Genomic DNA, 19,117 nt, shown 5'->3' with positions numbered 1-19,117 from the left:
AACTAAAACAATAAGCCAATAGCATTTTTTAGCCTTCAGTTCATTAATAATAATGACATTCCGATGGAATATCAAGTGCCAGCAAAGGTTTGGTGCTCTTATGGACTTCTTACAATGTACCAACCTCTCTTTCTAGTACTTTACATATATCAACTCATTTAATTCTCATAAAAACCTTGTGGGTAGGTGTCATATTGTCATTTGCATTTTACAGTTGAACTGAGGGACTGGTTTAGTGACTTATACCAAGATCTCAAGGTTAGTAGGTGACTCTCAAGTCAACACTTTTAACCATTAGGCTATACTGCCTATAAATTGATAGCAATCTCTCTGGATGGCAGTTTGACTGTAATGAAAATTTTTTAAAGGACACACAAACTGCTGGGTCTTGAGTAGTCTGGGATCTGGAATTAAAAGACTTAGGTTGGAATCTGAACTCCACTAATTACTATACAAGTCAGTTTACATCTCTGGGTCCCAGAATTTTCATCGTTCAAATGGTTATATAACTTTCCCTATGTAAGCATGTTGTGAGAATTAAAATACATAATGTATATTAAAACATTTTTCAAACTGAAAACACTGTAAGATAGTCTCATCATTTTACTGCATTTTTGTTCTTTAGGGAAGCATCTCTTCTTGGTGCTTGAGTTTACTGAATAAAAATATTTTCATGGAAAACTAGTAGTCTTTCTCAAGTCTACGATCCCTGTAGTTAATTTTTTTTTTTTAATTTTGGAGTTGCTAATCATTATTTGTTCAAAACTAAATACTAACATAAGAATTCACTGGGGACAGGAAGTGGCAGACAACAGGGAAAGAGACTCACAATGCTTTCCCTTCAGAATTTATTATTTCCTTGGGGTTACTTAACATGCACAAAGGCAAGAACATTTACAAAATAGTATAGCAACATGTAACAAAGTTAACATTAAAATATGCAAACTAAAGACAAAATTACAGTAAAGTTCTTGAAAGCAGAAGGTTATTTGGTGTCAGTTAAGACCTAATTCATAATTCTGGCTCTCTTTAGTTTCATTAAAACAGAAAACACATCACCTACAAGGAAGGGTTATCTTGAAGATTAAATTAATGTAAGTAAAATGCTTATTATACACAGTGTCACGCATAAAAGTAAGTGCCTGTGCTATTATTTCTAGCTGCAAAGAGTAGTCAGAAATAAAAGTAGAAAAATGAGCACTCTTCAGAAAATCAAACAGTGATTCAGTAAAATGTACTGTCAGAAAAGATTTTCTGGAAGAAATGTGCTTAAAACATGCTTTAAGAGAGAAAAAATAGAAATGATATTTTTCAAAATACTACTCTCATTTAGAATGGGAATCTTTACATGTTGGGACAAATGAAGCTGAGAATGTGGTGACAGCACCAGTAGCCAAAATTTAAATGTGAGAATAGGAATTTTGATGAATAATATATGAAAATAAAATTGTACTGCTCTAGCTATCCATTTACATCTAGATACCAGTGAATAAGCTGTTATAAAATTTGTCACACTTTCAAAAAAAGGATGGCAACCTCTCTGATTTAAAAAAAAAATCAGGACTTCCCTGGTGGCGCAGGGGTTAAGAATCCTCCTGCCAATTCAGGGGACACGGGTTCGAGCCCTGATCGGGGAAGATCCCACATGCCACGGAGGAGCTAAGCCCATGTGCGACAACTACTGAGCCCTCGAGCCACAACTACTGAAGCCCGCGCGTCTAGAGCCCGTGCTCCACAACAAGAGAAGCCACTGCAATGAGAAGCCCACACACTGCATTGAAGAATAACCCCTGCTCACCGCAACTAGAGAAAGCCTGCACGCAGCAACTAACACCCAACGCAGACAAAAAAGAAAAAAAAAAAAAGAAAAATCAGGTTTTAGAGAAAAAAGGCAACACTGATGCCTTCCACTATTAAACTGAAGTATTTATCTAAAGGTGAGGAAGCGAGCAAAATTTCAGAGGAAACAAATTCAAAGTTTCCTATTATTTTTTTGAATTCATTGACTTTTTTTTTTAGCAGTTTTAGGTTTACAGGAAAACTGAGTGGAAAGTATAGAGTTCCCATATACCTCCTCAACCCTCCCCAGATTCCTCTATCTTGTGATAGTGGGGTACATTTGTTACAATCAATGAGCCAGTATGGATACATTGTTATTAACTAAAGTCCAGAGTTTATATTAGGATTCATTCTCTGTATTGTACACTCTATGCGTTTTGATAAATGTATAATGATGTGTATCCACGTTATAGTATCATACAGAGTAGTCTATCTGCCCTAAAAATCCCTTGCACTCCATGTGTTCATCTTCCCCTTCTTTACCCTATATAAACCCCTGGCAATGACTAGTCTTTTACAACTGTCTCCATATTTTTGCCTTTTCCATAAAGTTGCCTTTTTTAAAGCAAAATATTTATGTCACACCTTGGCTGAGAAACCTATAAAATCAGCTACAAGAAACACTGAACTACTGGAAAATTACTTTATGAATAACAAAGGTAGATGTCACTTAACATCAATATCATCACAAAGAACAAGGGTATATAGTTGAATGAAATCATGGATGTGGAGAATATTGAGTGAAATTACTTATGTGCAGAATACAAAGCAAATATTGACATCTGTGTGGCACATATATGAGGGACAAGGACTTGATAATTTTATTTTGTTACAGAAAATCTATGCCATTAGTGGAGAGATTTTCCTTTTGTTGTGGAAAGTGTCCTTCAACATCTTTATGATACAGGAGGTTTACCAGTGAAATAGAATGTTCAGTTTAGAACAGACATTTTTTTCTAATTTGAAATCTCAGACACACAATTTTTCCCATTTTCAATGCCTTGGTTGACTCCCTTCAATTATTTATGTACATGTCTATTTGTCCTACTAGATTACAGATTATCTTTGAAGGGTTTATTTATTTTTACATTTCCCAGTGCTTAATACGCTAGTAAGTGGACAACAGATGTCTGCTAAATAAACTTTTATGAACAAAACATGTATTAAAAATCTCCTTTTGCTCCCTTAACGTCTCATATATTCTCAATAAAACTGATGCACTTCTTTGTAAACATTAATTTTTAAAAAATCAAGACTTTTTCAAGATATTTTAAATAATAAATTTGAAATATATTCATGGTAAAAAAAAAGAAAAAATATACATAAAACAATATAAAGGAAAATAATACTCCTTCCTCATCATCTCATGATTTCCATTTCCCAGGTTATCTGATTTGTGCTTAGCCTTTCAGAAACTTGCTATGCATGTATACTTCTATTAATGTGTGAATGCATATATATTTAACAAGAAGTTAAATAGGATCTCTAGTTAGTAAGGCTCTAAAGCTGATAACCATAGGTGAAAAGTATAAGTACTCCTTTGATCCAAAGAGATGTGCTCTGCAGATTATGCTAAGATAGTTCGGTAGCCATCTCCCATTTCCAGCCTATATATGAGAAGGCTAGAGAAATTGGAAAGTGAGACTTTCTTTTAAGATCATTATTATTGTGTATACTTCTCCCTCATAACAACCCAGATAAGAATAGCATCAAGAAATATTTTTATTCAGAATAAGAGTGTCTGCTAGGAGGGGGACCTACATGTTATGTAGTCTTTTTTCCCTTTCCTTCCCACTCTGCCTGTCTAGCTATTTACTGAGCTGCAGAAACCTGCTGAACAAGTGCTGCAAGGCAGGAGTGGAACTTGGTGACAGAATATAGGAGAAGTCGACTGATGTCCACTGGAATTAATGTAGACAGAGGCAAGTACTTAACTCTTACCTAGAACAATCCAATGAAGAGGATTTCTGCTTCTAGCTGTGCAGTATACTAGAGGTTCAGTGAACCCCTTGTGAAACAATACATCAAACATTCTGGATAAAAACATATAGATAAAGTACCAAAGACATGATGCATGAAAGAAATTATTGAGAAGCTGGAATTCATTAAAATTAAAAACTTCTGCTCTGCAAAAGACTGTGTAAAGAGAATGATCAGACAAGCCACAGACCATGAGAAAATATTTGCAAAAGACACATCTGATAAAATACTGTTATCCAAAATATACAAAAGACCCTTAAAACTCAATGATAAGAAAACAAACAACCCAATTAAATATGGGCCAAAGATCCTTAACAGGCACATCACCAAAGAAGATATACAGGTGACAAATAAACATACGAAAAAATGCTTCACATCAATGTTATCAGGGTAATGCAACTTAAAACGAGATAACGACTACATAATTCTTAGAATGCCAAAATCCAGAACACTGACGACACCAAATGCTAATGAGGATGTGGAGCAGCAGGAACTCTTGTACATTGTTCATGGGAATGCAAAGTGGTACAGACACTTTAGAAGACAGCTTGATGTTTTTTTACAAAACAATACTCTTACCATGCAATCCAGCAGTTATGCTCCTGGGTATTTAACTAAAAGAACTGAAAACTTATGTGCACGCAAATATCTGCATGCAGATGTTTATAGCAGCTTTGTTCATAATTGCCAAAACTTGGAAACAACTAAGATGTCTTTCAGTAGGTGTATGCATAAATAACTGTGGTATATCCAGATGACGGAATATTATTCAGTGCTAAAAAGAAGTGAGCTATCAAGTCATGAAAAGAGATGGAGGAAACTTAAATTCATATCACTAAATACAAGAAACCAATTTGAAAAGGCTGCATACTCTATGATTCCAACTATGTGACATTCTGGAAAAGGCAACAGCATGGAGATGGTGAAAAGATCAGTGGTATGCATGTGTGTGGTGAGGGGGTGGAGGATGGAGAGGGAGGATGAATAGGAGAAACACAGAGAATTTTAGGGCAGTGAATTTATTCTGTATGATACTATAATGATAGATATACGTCATTACACTTTTTATATGTAATACATTATATATTTTACATTATATGTTTGTTCAAACCCATAGAACGTACAACACCAAGAGTGAACCCTAATGTAAATCATGGACCTTAGGAGATTATGATGTGTAGGTTCATCAACTGTAACAAATGTACCACTCTGGTGAGGGAGACCATGCACGTATGGAGGCAGGGAGTATATGGGAAATCTCTGTACCTTCCTCTTAATTTACTTGTGAATCTAAAAGTGCTCTTAAAAAATAGTATTTTTTTATAAAACATATATAAAATAAAAAATTTAAATGCATGACTGAGCTGAGGCCAGAAACAACAAAAATGTATAAGTCTATGGCAGTAAAAGACAACTGGAGATGGCATTTAACCTGGCACTATCTACCTATCAGTGTGGACAGAATCTGGGTTTTAATAAATCACCTGGATCATGAACAAGAGACAGAGTCTGGGGTCTGAGTATGTATAGTGAGATATCAGAGAGAAGAAAACTCGCATGAGACCAAGATCTGCAAAGAGTGATACCCTCACTGAGTAAACTGGGGAAAACCCCACCACACAACATAAGATTGTGACCATATGACCATGTTTTGTTTTTGGATCTAGATAGAAGATACCTACCCTGAAATTTCCTAATCGTAAGCCTGAGACCTACCTGTATGGCCCATAAAACTCCAAGTCAACAATTTAAAGAGTCAGATATGCAAGGACTGCAGTTACAGAAATTATGAGAAACAGAATACAAAATAACTATGTTTATACTTCAATAACTATGATATACTTCAAGAAATAGTAAATGGAAATGAAAATAAGAGGACCTAAAAGAAGATTATTGAAACTGGCTAATCAGATTTAAAAATGAACCAAATAGAAGCTCTAGAAATCTAAATATTAATAAGTAAAATTAAAACCTCAATAGATCAGTAAATTATACCTAGCTGAAGAAAGAAGGATGGACCTTGAAAATAAATCTAAAAACAGAATACAACTATAGCACAGAGAGACAAAGGATGAAATAAAGTTAAAGAGATCTTAAAAGCTATGAAGGATAAAGTGAAAAGGCCTTTTATATGCTTCATTCTAGGTCCCAGAGTGATTAAAGAGAATGAGAAAGTTATGGATTGACTTTTATTTATCTTGCTTATGATCTTTTGGCTCCCTGAATCTGAAAATGTATGTCTTTCAATAATTCATGAAAATTATCAGTTTTTCATCTTTTTAAATATTGCCTGTGTTGGTAGTAAATTTTTTCAGGTTTTATTTGCTCAAAATATTTTTATTTTCCTTCCTTTTAAAAGAGTTTCGCTGAGATACAGAGTTTTAAATTTGCTAGTTATTTCTTATCAACATTTTCAAAGTGTCATTTCAATATCTTTTGGTACCTAGTATTGTTCTTGGAGCAGCTGTCAATCTAATGGTTATTCCGTTGTAGGTTTGATGGATATTCTTTCCTCTACTTTTTTTTAAAGATAGTTGAAATACAACTTTATTCTAATTCTAAACAAAAAGGAATGGGAATGACAGTAACAAACAAGATTCCAGCACTGAATATTGTGATGTGACTGTAACAGTCTTACACTTGAAATTCAAGGAGGAAACCATTTGTTCCAAAACAGCTAAATATGCAGGTCCAAAAAATGAAGGTATTTTTTTAACTGCCACATTCACTCCGAAGCCCATTCATCTCCTTCAGTATCCCAAAGATTAAACACATGTTCTGCTTAACTATGTAACAAAGTGGCAAACACGCTGCACTACTGACATCACAGGACAGTTGCCTATAAAACTAGACTTCTGACACTGGGATCCAGCTTCACTTTCTCACAAGTCATCATCTTCATCCGGGAGAGCAGTTGTCTGAACAACCTCTAGATAATGCTCGTACTGCGCTGCCGTGGCTGGGTCCATGACCGCCTCTGGCGGGGTGAGAGCAGACATGGTGACGAACTCCAAGTTAGGGTCTCCGATCAGATTTCTAGCAAGCCAGAGGAAGGGCTTTTCAAAGTTGTAGTTACTTTTGGCAGAAATGTCATAGTACTGAAGATTATTCATTTGGTGGAAGACAATTGACTTTGCCTTAAATTTTTTCTGTCCTTAATATCCATTTGGTTTCTACACAACACAGTGGGGATGTTCTCACATAGTAGTACCAGATCTCTATGCCAGTTAGGCACGTTCTTGTAAGTAACTCTTGATGTTACATCAAACATTCATAACGGCACACTGAGCTTGGATATAATAGCCATCTCCCAGTCCAACAAATTTCTCCTGACCAGCTGTATCCCATATATTGAACTTAATAGGTCCTCTGTTGTTATGGAACACAAAGAGGTGGACCTCAACACCCAAGGTAGCTACATACTTCTTCTCAAATTCACCAGTCAGATGACGTTTCAGGACTGTAGTTTTTCCAGTACCACCATCACCAACCAATACAAGCTTAAACTGAACTTGGGGTTCTCCTTGGGCTGCTATCGTGATGTTACTTCCAGAAGTGTCTCCACCTCCATCTCTCTTTCCTCTACTTTTAATATCATCTGTTTGGGGTGCTACAGAAACTCAGTAAAGAAACTTGAGGGAGGGAAATAATCCCAGAAATGTATGAGATGCAAGAGGAATGATGAGCAAAGAAAAAAAGTAAACATAAAGCTAAAGAAATAATAAAATGTGTAATTATTGGCATTTCAAAAAACCAAGATAGAGAAATTCTTATGCCACATTCTCTAATTACGATGCAATTAAGTTGAAAATAATAACATAAATATAATTAAAATAATTCCAAATTTTTAGAAATTAAAAAACACAGTTCTAATGGAAATTTAGAAATATTATAATTAAAGCAAAAAATATATAAATATTACTTGTCAGAACTTGTGAAGGCAAACTTATAGCCTTAAAGTCTTATTAAAATAAAGTTGAAAATTGATGAAATAAGCATTTCAGTAAGCATTTCTAATTTCAATAAGCATTTCAACAAATTTCTAATTTGTTAAGCATTTCTTAACAAATTAGAAAAAGAACAACACAATGAACTCAAAGTGAAAGAGAGGATAAAATAAAGGAAAGAGCAGACACAAATGAAAATAGAAAACAAGATAGAGAGTATAAACAAAAAAATTGGAATGGTTAATGCAATTGACAGACTCTAATCAAAAACATTAAACGTCACAACAAAAAGATTAGGAATGAATAAATGAACAAAATAAAAACACAGGAGGTATTTTAAGTATTCTAAAAACCTTATGGCAAAAAATTTGAAATATATGTAAAATAGGCAATGCTCTAGAAAAATAGAAATTACCAATCTAAAATAGAAATCTGTGTTGTTATAAAGCAAGAAATACATTTATATGCTCATGTAGCAATAAAATAAATTGAATCACTAGATCAAAATAGTATCATAAAGAAAACCCTAGGTCCAGATAATTTTATGAATCCCACCAATAATTTAAGAAGCATATAATTTTGACCTTAATGTATTTTCAGAAAATATAAAAAGGGGAACATTCCCCAACTTCTTTATTAAAAATGGTATGAGCTTGATACCAAATTCAGACAAGAATACAAAACAAGGTAATTGTAGCCTGAATCTCCCTCCTGACTAAAGAATAAATTCTAAATGCACTTGAATTAAGCTCTCAAACATACTGTTAAGGAGTTAAAGTCATACTGTTATATGAAGTTAAAGTTGGTTTAATTAGAGGAATAGAAAGTTTGTTCAGTAGTAGAATATCTAAGTGTCTGTATTAAAATTTTAATGTAGAAAAACTTACTGTTATTGCAATAGATGCAGAAAAAACCATTGTATAACATTTAACAATTCTTGATAAAAGCTCTTAGTAAAATAGAAATAGAAACTTCCTTAATTTTACAAAAGATATATCCACACATACACACAAACATGCAAAACAGCAAGTATTCTACTTAACATCAGAAGCAAGAAAAGGTGTCCATTAATGGTTCTTTTTTTTTCTTCCAGTTTTATTGAGGTATGATTGATATACAGTACTGTATAAGTTTAAAATATAATGATTTGACTTACACACACCATAAAATGATAATCACATTCAATAAGTTTAGTGAACATCTCATATAGATACAAAATTAAAGAAAAAGAAAAAAGTTTTCTTTTGATTAGAACTCTTAGGATCTACTCTCTTAAAAACTTTCATACCTAACATACATCAGTGTTAATTATATTTATCTTTCTGTAAATTACATCCCTAATACTTATTTATCACACGACTGGAAGTTTGTACCTTTTGACTGATTTCATCCAATCAGTTCACCCTCCTCTCACCTCTCATGACTGGTAACCACAAATCTGATCTCTTTTCCCATCAGTTTGTTTGTTTGTTCATTTTTGAAGTAGAATTGACCTACAACACTGTGTTAGTTCCTGGTACACAGCATAATGATTTGGTACTTCTGTACATTTCAAAATAATCACCATGATAAGTCTAGTTAGGATATGTCAGCATACAAACACATTACATAGTTATTGACTATATTCCTCACACTGTACATTTCATACCTGTGACTCATTTATTTTGCAACTAGAAGTTTGTACCTATTAATCTCCCTCACCTATTTCTTTCCTCCTCCCATCCCTCTCTCCTCAGGCAACCACCTGTTTTTTTCTCTGTGTGTATAATTCTGTTTCTGCTTTGTTATGTTTGTTCATTTGTTTTATTTTTTAGATTCCACATATAAGTGAAATCATACAGAATTTGTCTTTCTGTCTGATTTATTTCATTTAGTGTAATGCCCTCTATGTTCATTCATGTTATCACAAATGGCAAAAATTCATTCTTTGTATGGCTCAGTAATATTCCATTGTATATATGTATACTACCTCTTCTATATCCATTCATCTATCAATAAACACATAGGTTGATTTCATATTGGCTATTCTAAATGGTGCTGCAGTGAACACAATGGTGCATATATCTTTTGGAACTAGTGTTTTTGTTTTCTTTGGACAAATACCCAGGAATGGAATTGCTGGATCATGTGATAGTTCTATTCTTAATTTTTTGAGGAATATCCACAATGTTTTCCATAGTGGCTGCACCAATTTACATTACAACCAACAGTGCAGAAGTGTTCCCTTTTATCTACATCTTCATCAACAGTTGTTACTTAGTGTCTTTTTGATTATAGCTATTCTGACAGGCGTGAGGTAGTATCTCATTATGGTTTTGACTTGCGTTTCCCTGATGATTAGTGATGTTGAGCACCTTTCTTTGTGCTTGTTGGCCATCTGTATATGTATATATTTTTAAATTTTTATTTATTTGGCTGTGCTGGTCTTAGTTGCAACACTTGGGGTCTTCATTGCGGCATGTGGGATCTTTGTTGCAGCATGTGGGATATAGTTCCCAGACCAGGGATCGAACCCGGGCCCCCTGCATTGGGAGCAAGGAATCTTAACCACTGGACCACCAGGGAAGTCCCCATCTGTATGTCTTCTTTGGAAAAAATTCTGCTCAGATCCTCTGTCGATTTTCTAATGAGTTTTTTTTTTTTTTTATGTTGAGTTGTATGAGTTCTTTGTATATTTAGGGTATTAACCCTTTATCAGATATGTCATTTGCAAATATCTCCTCCCATTCTGTAGACAATCTTTTCATTTTGTTGGTGATTTCCTTTGCTGTGCAAAAGCTTTTTAGTTTGTTGTAGTTCCATTTGTTTTTTTTTTTTTTTTTTTTGCTTTTGATTTCCTTGCCTGAAGAGACATATCCAAAAATATATTACTAAGACTGATGTCAAAGAGAATACTGCTTATGTTTTCTTCTAGGAGTTATACAGTTTCAGATCTTCCATTTAAGTCTTTAATCCATTTTGAATTTGTTTTTGTGCATGGTGTGAGAGAGTAGTCTCATTTGATTATTTTGGATGTAGCTCTCCAATTGTCCCAACACTGTTCATTGAAGAGGCTGTCTTTATCCCATTGTATATTCTTGCCTCCTTTGTTATAGATTAATTGTCCATATAAATGTGGGTTCATTTCTGGGCTCTCTACTCTGTTCCATTGATCTATGTTTCTTGTGTTTGTGCAAGTAATATACTGTTTTAATTACTATAGCTGTGCAGTATAGTTTGAAATCAGTGAGCATGACACCTCCACATTTGTTCTGCTTTCTCAAAATTGTTTTGGCTATTTGGGGCCTTTTGTGCTTCCATACAAATTTTAGAATTATTTGTTCTAGTTCTGTGAAAAATACCATTGGTCTTTTGATAGGGATTGCACTGACTCTGTAGATTGTTTTGAGTAGTGTGGTCATTTTAACAATATTAATTCTTCCAACCCATGAACAAAGTATATCTTTCCATCTGTTTGTGTCCTCTTCAATTTTTTTCAACAGCATCTCATAGTTTTCTGAGTACAGGGCTATTACTTCCTTAGTTAGATTTATTCTGAGGTATTTTATTATTTTTTAAAAATTGTAAATGGGCTTGTTTTCTTAATTTATCATTCTGATAGTTCATTCTTAGTGTATCAAAATGCAACAGATTTCTGTATATTAATTTTAGATCTTGCAAGTTTACTGAATTCACTGATCAGCTCTAGTTTTTTTTTGGTGGCATCTTGAGGATTTTCTATGTATAATATCATCTGCAAACAGTGACAGTATTACTTCTTCCTTTCCAATTGGATTCCTTTTATTTCTTTTTCTTGTCTGATTGCTGTGACTAGGACTTCCAATACTATGCTGAGTAAAAGTGGCAAGGATGGGCATCCTTGTCTTTTTCCTGATCTGAGGGGAAATTCATTCATTTAACATAATGTCAGTTGTGGACTTATCATGTATGGCCTTTAAAATGTATGGCCTTTATAATGCTAAGGTGTGTTCCATCTATACCCAATTTGTTGAGTATTTTTAACAAATAGATGTTGAATTTTGTTAAAGGCTTTTTCCACATCTATTGAGATGATCATGTTTTTTATATTTCAATTTGTTAATGTAGTGTATTACACTGATTGATTTGTGGATATTGAACCATATTTACATCCCTGAGATAAACCCCACTTGATCATGGTGTATGATCCTTTTAATGTATTGTCGAATTTGGTTTGCTAATATTTTGTTGAAGATTTTTGCATCTATATTCTTCAGTGATATTGGCTTGTAATTTTCTTTTTTTGTGATATCTTTCTCTGGTTTTGGCATCAAAGTGATGCTGACTTTATAGAATGAGTTTAGAAGCATTCCCTGCTCTGCAATTTTTTTGAATAGTTTGAGAAGAATAGGTGTCTATTTTTTTTAAAAAATTTGCTAAAATTCACCTATGAAGCCATTTGTTCTTGGACTTTTGGAGGATTTGTTTTATTACTAATTCAATTTCATTAATGGTAATTTGTCTGTTCATATTTTCTATTTCTTCCTGGTTCAGTCTTAGAACACTGTACATTTCCAGGAATTTGTCCATTTTAAATTGTCCACTTAATCAGCATATATGCTTATGGGCTGGGCTGGGCCACAAGACTGCTGGCTGAGAAGTTTCAGGGGTCCCAGGGTTATTGCTGGCCCACTGGTGGGCAGACCCAGATTCTGGTGTGGGTGATTGCATTGCTGGGGGTCCCAGATATATTGTTTGCCTGCTGGTCCATAGGGCTGCTTCCTGAGGCCAATGACTATGGTGTCTGTTGTGTCCCAAAGCTGGTGTTGGCCAGCTGATGAGTTCGGCTGAATACTGGGGTGGCTGGCTGAGAAGCCAGGGTGTCTCAGAGCTGGGATTGGACTGATGGTGGGTTGGCCTGGGGCTCCAGAGGGTCATGAGCCTTGTGTTGGCCTGCTCTTTGGTGGAGCTGAGTCCTGGCAGGTCCCATAGCAAGAGTAGGCTCACTGGTGGTTGGAACCCTGTTCCAAGGTCTCTCGCTGCAGGGCTCTGGGGGTTCTGGAGCTGGTGTCAGTCAGCAGGTGGATGAGGCTGGATTCTGCCATGGCTGACTGAGGGTCCCAATGTGTCCCAGAGCTGGTGGGTCCTGGAGCTGGTGTCAGCCCACTGGTGGGCAGGGCTGAGGCCCAGGGGGTCTGAGGGCTAGTGCCAGGTCACTGGTGGATGAGTATTGTCTTGGGGCTAGTGCCAGACCACTGGTGTGCAGGGCTGGGTCTCAGGAGCTCTGGGCTCAGGAGTTCTTAAAGCACCAGGTCTGGTGGGTGGGGCTGAGGTGTCCCAGCACTCGTGCCCACAGGCTAGTGAAAGGGGCTGGCACTAATAAACTAGAGGGATGATTCCACAATGGCACTTGCCAGCGCCAGTGTCCACGTGATAGAACAAGCTTCCCAAAATAGCTGCTGCCTGTATCACTTTTGCCTCCTGCCTCTCCAGGAGGCTTTCCAAGATCAGCAGGTGGATCTGACCCAGGCTCCTTTCAAATTACTGCTTCTGCCCTGGGTCCTGGAGTGTGTGAGATTTTGTGTGTGTCCTTTAAGAGTCAAGTCTCTTATTTCCCACAGCCCTCTGGCTCTCCTGAAAATAAGCCCCACTGACCTTCAAAGCCAAATGTTCTGGGTATTCATCTTCCCGGTACAGGACTCCAGGGCTGGGGAGCCCACTTTGGGGCTTGGGCTCCTTGCTCTTTGGGAACAACCTCTGCAATTATAATTATCCTCCTGTTTGTGAGTTGCCCACTTGGGTATATTGGTCTTGACTACACCATATCTCCATACCTCCTACCCATCTCGTTATGGTTCCTTTTATATATCTTTAGTTGTAGAAGGTCTTTTCTGCTGGTGTTCCAGTTTTTCTCATCAGTAGTTGCTCTATAAGTAGTTGAAATTTTGGTGTGCCCATGAGAGGGGTCTTCACACTCCACCATCTTGGCCACTCCCCGCAATGGCTCTTCTTTTCAACACTGTCCTGAAGAACCTAGCAGCTGCAATCTGGCCAGAAAAAGAAATAAAATGTATCAAGGTTGGCAAGAAAGAAATAAAACTGTCATTATTTGTAGCTGACTGTCAGTATTGAGAACATAAAATAATCTATAGACAAATTATTAGTATTAACAAGGCTGGCAGCTAGAAATCATCATTGAGAAGTCAGTCACATCTCTAAATACTAGTAACACATAAAATTTCATTAAGGAGAAAGAATGATTTGATTACAAACCTCAGAGAGAGACCCACAATTTGTAGACATTTAATCAGTGACAGAGATGGCACTGGAGATAAGTGGAGAAAGCACGAACTTTCCCATAAATGGCATTAGATAGATTGTGAATAAGAAAAAATATGAAAGTGGACTCCACCTTCACAATATACTAAAAAACATAATAAATTCAGGCACATTAAAGATGTAAATATAAAAGGCAAAATTATAAATATTTTGGAAGATAATATAGGAGACAGTATTCATGATCTCATATAGGGAAGGATTTCTTAAATAGGACTAAAAAAAAGAAAAAAACACCAACCATAATGGTAAATATTGATAAATTTGACTACATTATAATTAAGAACCTCTCTATCAAAATACAGAATCGGTGAATCAACAATTACCTCAAAATAAAATATTAAAAATTTTGCTTAGTTAAATTCAAACACATTATAAAAAAAGTAAAGGTAAGCAAAAACCTGGGAAAAGTTAATTGCTTACATAAAATTGACAATTAATTAGGATGCCATATTCCAATAATAGGAATACATAAGGTATCATTATTTATGTAGCAAAAGCCAGAAAATGGTAAAGATAAAGATGATCAAAGGATATGAATATCTTAAATAGTATCAATTTGGAAATATCTCAAATATCAATGGAGAGTAGAATAAATTATGGTACACTAGAATGTTAAACAGAGAAATTTAAAAATGAACCCCTGCCTTCGGTATAACATATAAATGTTTAAAAAAAATGATGTCAAATAAAAAAAAATAAAAAGATATAGTAGAATACACACAGTTTTTATTTTATTTAACAAACATTTTTAACATATAATTACCAGTGTTGGACCAGATATTTGATGATTATTGATTCACTTAATTCTCTAAACAATTCAACAATGTAAACACTATTATTGGCTTCAGTTTAGAGATGCAGAAACTGAGGCATAGAAAGGTTAAGTAACTGCCCAATGGCACACATCTAGTAATAGGAATGGGCAATCTGGTTCCAGGGTCTAGAGTATGATTCCATTCATATAAAATTCAAAAGCAGGTACAGCTATACAACATATTGTATGTGTGTGTGTGTGTGTGTGTGTGTGTGTGTGTGTGTGTGTATATATATATAACTATTTTAAAATGTTAAAAATAGATTAACGAAAAATACAGAGAGATTCAAAGAAATTGTCAATGTTCCTTTCCTTTCCCCCCCTAGTTTTATTGAGATACAATTGACATACAGCACTGTTTAATATGTACAGCATAATGACTTGACTTACATGTATTATTAAATGATTACCACAATAAGTTTGGTTAACACCCATCATCTCTTACATACACAAAAGAAAAAAAGAAAAGAACACAAATATTTTTTCCTTGTGATGAGAACTCTTAGCAACATTTTCTTTCTTAGGAGAGCATCTAGGAGGTGTGTATATGGCTGTCAATTTTATTATTACTATTACTTTTCTCCGAAGTGTACATATACATTATATATGGTATTTCTTGGTATGTTATATTTCTCAATTTTTCAAAAGGTTAAAAGAAAGAGGTTGACCCTGATCAGAGAGTCCCTGTAGTGGAAGAGAAACCCGTACTTTCAGAACTTTTCTGTGAGTTAAGCCTGTGCCGAAGAAGACTGAATCATCCTGAAAGAATCCTACCCAAGAAGACAGCCATGGAAGGTGAGGGAACCACAACAGAAACAGGGTGAGTGGGTAGGATCTGAGAAGCTGAGGTTTGTCTGAGGGAACATAGTATAAATGAGGGTGCTGGGCAGTGGGAATGGGGAGAGCTGTCCAGGGAGCTCACAAAAGCAGTCCAAGAAAGAAAAGCCAGCATCTGAACTTCTGCCAGATGATAATGGCATCACAGAAGCAGGAGCTAGAGGTAGTAGAGAGAGAAGGGATGAAAGGGTAGAAACATAAGTTAGAAGAGTAAAGAATGAAGGGGGAGGAGGGAATCTTTGACCTGGATAAGATTAAATTCTTAATATTAGATTGGACTGGACTTTATGATGCTTACAAATTAGGCTTTTTGGTAATTCATGTTAATGACAGGGAAAAGTTAAGGGACTCGCCCTGAGATAGTGTCCAAAATGGAAGACTTTATAGAACTTGTTTGAGGTCTAGGGGGAAGAATAAGTAAAGTTTCCTGCTTGCACTTTACCAAGTTCAATAAACTAACAAATTCAGATTATACATAAATCTCTATACCATTACCTTTTAAAAATAGGTTTACTGAGATATGATTTGAATAATTTAATATTCAATTTTTTAAAGTTTACAAGTCAGTGATTTTTAATATATCTACAAGGTTGTAAAGCCATAAAGAAAATTCCAGAATATTTTATTACTCCCAGAAAAGACACTATACAAATTATCAGTCATTCCCACTCCCACTATCCCCACCCGTGGCAACCACTAATCTACTTTCCATCTCTATGGATTTATCTATTCTGGACATTTCATATAAATGCGATCATGCAACATGTGGCCTTTTGTGTCTGGCTTCTTTTACTTAGCGAGGTGTTTTCAAGGTTCATCTATGTTGTAGAAGATACACCATGTTCCATCCTTTTTAGGGTTATATAAGTATTCCATTGTATGGCTATACCATATTTTGTTGTTGATAGATATTTCAGTTTCCACTTTTGGCTATTATGAATAATGCTGCTATGAACAATCGTGTACAGGTTTTGTGTGAACATCTACTTTCAATTCTCTTGGGTATATACCTAGGAGTGGAATTGCTGTAGCAGATGGTAAACTCTATGTTTAACATTTTGAGATACAAACTGTTTTCCATATGATTGCATAATCTTACAACCCCATCAGCAGTGTTTGAGAGTTCCAATTTTCCACGTCCTCACAAACACTTGTTGCCCATCTTTTATTTTACCCATTCTAATGGGGGTAAAAATAGTATCTCATTATGATTTTGCTTTGCATTCCTCTGATGACTAATGATGTTGAACATCTTTTCATGTGCTAATTAGCCATTTGTATATCTTCTTTGGAGAAATGTCTGTTTAGAGCCTTTGCCCATTTTTAATTAGGTTGTCTTTATTATTGAATTATAAGAGTTCTTTATATATTCTGGTTACAAATCCCTTATTATATAGATGATTTGCACATATTTTCTCCCATTCTGTGGGTAGTCTTTTTACTTTCTTGATGATGTCCTTTGAAACAAAAAATGTTTTGATTTTGATGAAGTTCTGTCTCTATTTTTTTCTTTTGTTGCTTGTGCTCTCGTCTCTACCTTTTTTTAAAAAAAATACAAGTGCAACCATACTATACTCATAATTCTTCAACCTGTTTTGTCTTAATAATAATTCTTGGGCATCTTTCCACATCTCTCTCTCTCTCTGACATCTCTATCTATCTGTCTATAATATATATTTTTAATGGCTGCAGATTATCTTACTTTATGGCAGTAAATAACAAGTTCTCCACTGATAGACTTTTAGGTTTTTACAACTTATTGTTATTATAGTGCCACAGCAAACATTCCTGAAAACGTATGTATCTTTCTATACATGGGTGTACACACAGTATGTTTCTAATTGTAGGAGTGTTGGCTTAAAGAGTGTTTACATTTAAAATTTTGAGAGGTACTACCGAATTATCTCCAGTATGTTATATACATATTTTTAATATACTATCCTCTAATAGTGTTTGAGGCTGTCTTGTGAACACATGGTATGATCACATTTTTTAATCTTTATGAATCTGATAAGTAAAAAAATCTTGTTTTGTTTTGCCTTCTTTAATGTGTTTGGGGTTGACCATATCTTATATGTTTATTGAGCATTTGTATTTCCTGTGGTATAAAGTGTTTCTTCATAATCTTTGTCCATTTTTCTAGTGGATTATTTGTCCTTTTGTTGAATTTTAAGAGCCTTTTGTATGGTAATAAAATTTGCTTTTTCTCAGTTATGTATGCTGTAAATATTTTTATTTTGTTATTTACTTTTTAGTTTCCTTATAGAATTTTTTTTCACAAACACACACTGTATTTTATTTTTACAAGAGATAAATAGACTGACACCAAGCATTGTACATGGATGACCACAACAAAAGCAACAATGATTGCAATTACCAAACATGAAACACACTCATACTATGTCATAATATTGACATTCAGTCCAGTAATCCTCCACTGTAACAGCTCTTTTACTTTGCAGTGAAAATTGATTTGTATATTCTTTGCCTCTGAGTCCTTGTGGGATTTTTTTTTTAATTCAAACAGAAAGTCACAAAAATTATACTCATCCTCATCAGTTCACTCAGTCCCATGTAATTAATTATTTTTTTTCATCTTGATCTTTTGTTAACACTTTTATGAATTCATCAGTTTTTCATTAGAGTTCTGAAAATGCTTATACATTCAGTTCAGCAGTACAGTCAGTTACCAGAAACCTGTACTTGTCAGAGTCTTTTCCATGAATTTCTTGAAGATGAAACCCTTTTATAGGAACATATTTGCAAAAGCATCATAGTACACCCAGAACTGTCTGTAAATGACAAAAGACTTAAAAATGACCACGGTTAAAGATTTGATGAAAGTTCATAATAATGCAGTTGACAAGAAAATTAGTTATTTCTGAGATATACATTTTAAAGTAATATCTAGAATTATGACTTATAACATTATACCAGAACATATAAGATTTTTAGAAATTTCATGTAATGTCTGAAACATTTATATTAACATATTTCCATACAAATAACCCAATGAAAGTTTAGTATTAGTTGTTTTGTTTGTTTGTTTTTTTATACTGCAGGTTCTTATTAGTCATCAATTTTATACACATCAGTGTATACATGTCAATCACAGTCGCCCAATTCAGCACACCACCATCCCCACCCCACTGCAGTTTTCCCCCTTTGGTGTCCATGTGTCTGTTCTCTACATCTGTGTCTCAACTTCTGCCCTGCAAACTGGCTCATCTGTACCATTTTTCTAGGTTCCACATACATGCGTTAATATACGATATTTGTATTTCTCTTTCTGACTTACTTCACTCTGTATGACAGTCTCTAGAACCATCGACGTCTCAACAAATGACTCAGTTTCGTTCCTTTTTATGGCTGAGTAATATTCCATTGTATATATGTACCACCT

The 19,117-nt window shown here is 34.8% G+C and overlaps 1 pseudogene across 1 annotated transcript; it reads right to left on the bottom strand.

Moving 5' to 3' along the window:
- Positions 1 to 1,605: 1,605 nt before the first annotated feature.
- On the bottom strand, positions 1,606 to 18,847 carry LOC309640495 (GTP-binding nuclear protein Ran pseudogene; annotated as a pseudogene). Its single transcript has one exon. The product of its transcript is annotated as a GTP-binding nuclear protein Ran pseudogene (transcript).
- Positions 18,848 to 19,117: the final 270 nt, after the last annotated feature.

Source organism: Balaenoptera physalus, assembly GCF_965194825.1.
Source record: "Balaenoptera physalus genome assembly, chromosome: 13".
Taxonomy (NCBI): Eukaryota; Metazoa; Chordata; class Mammalia; order Artiodactyla; family Balaenopteridae; genus Balaenoptera; species Balaenoptera physalus.
Note: the sequence above shows the minus strand (reverse complement) of the source record. Positions and strands in the feature narration are given on the sequence as shown.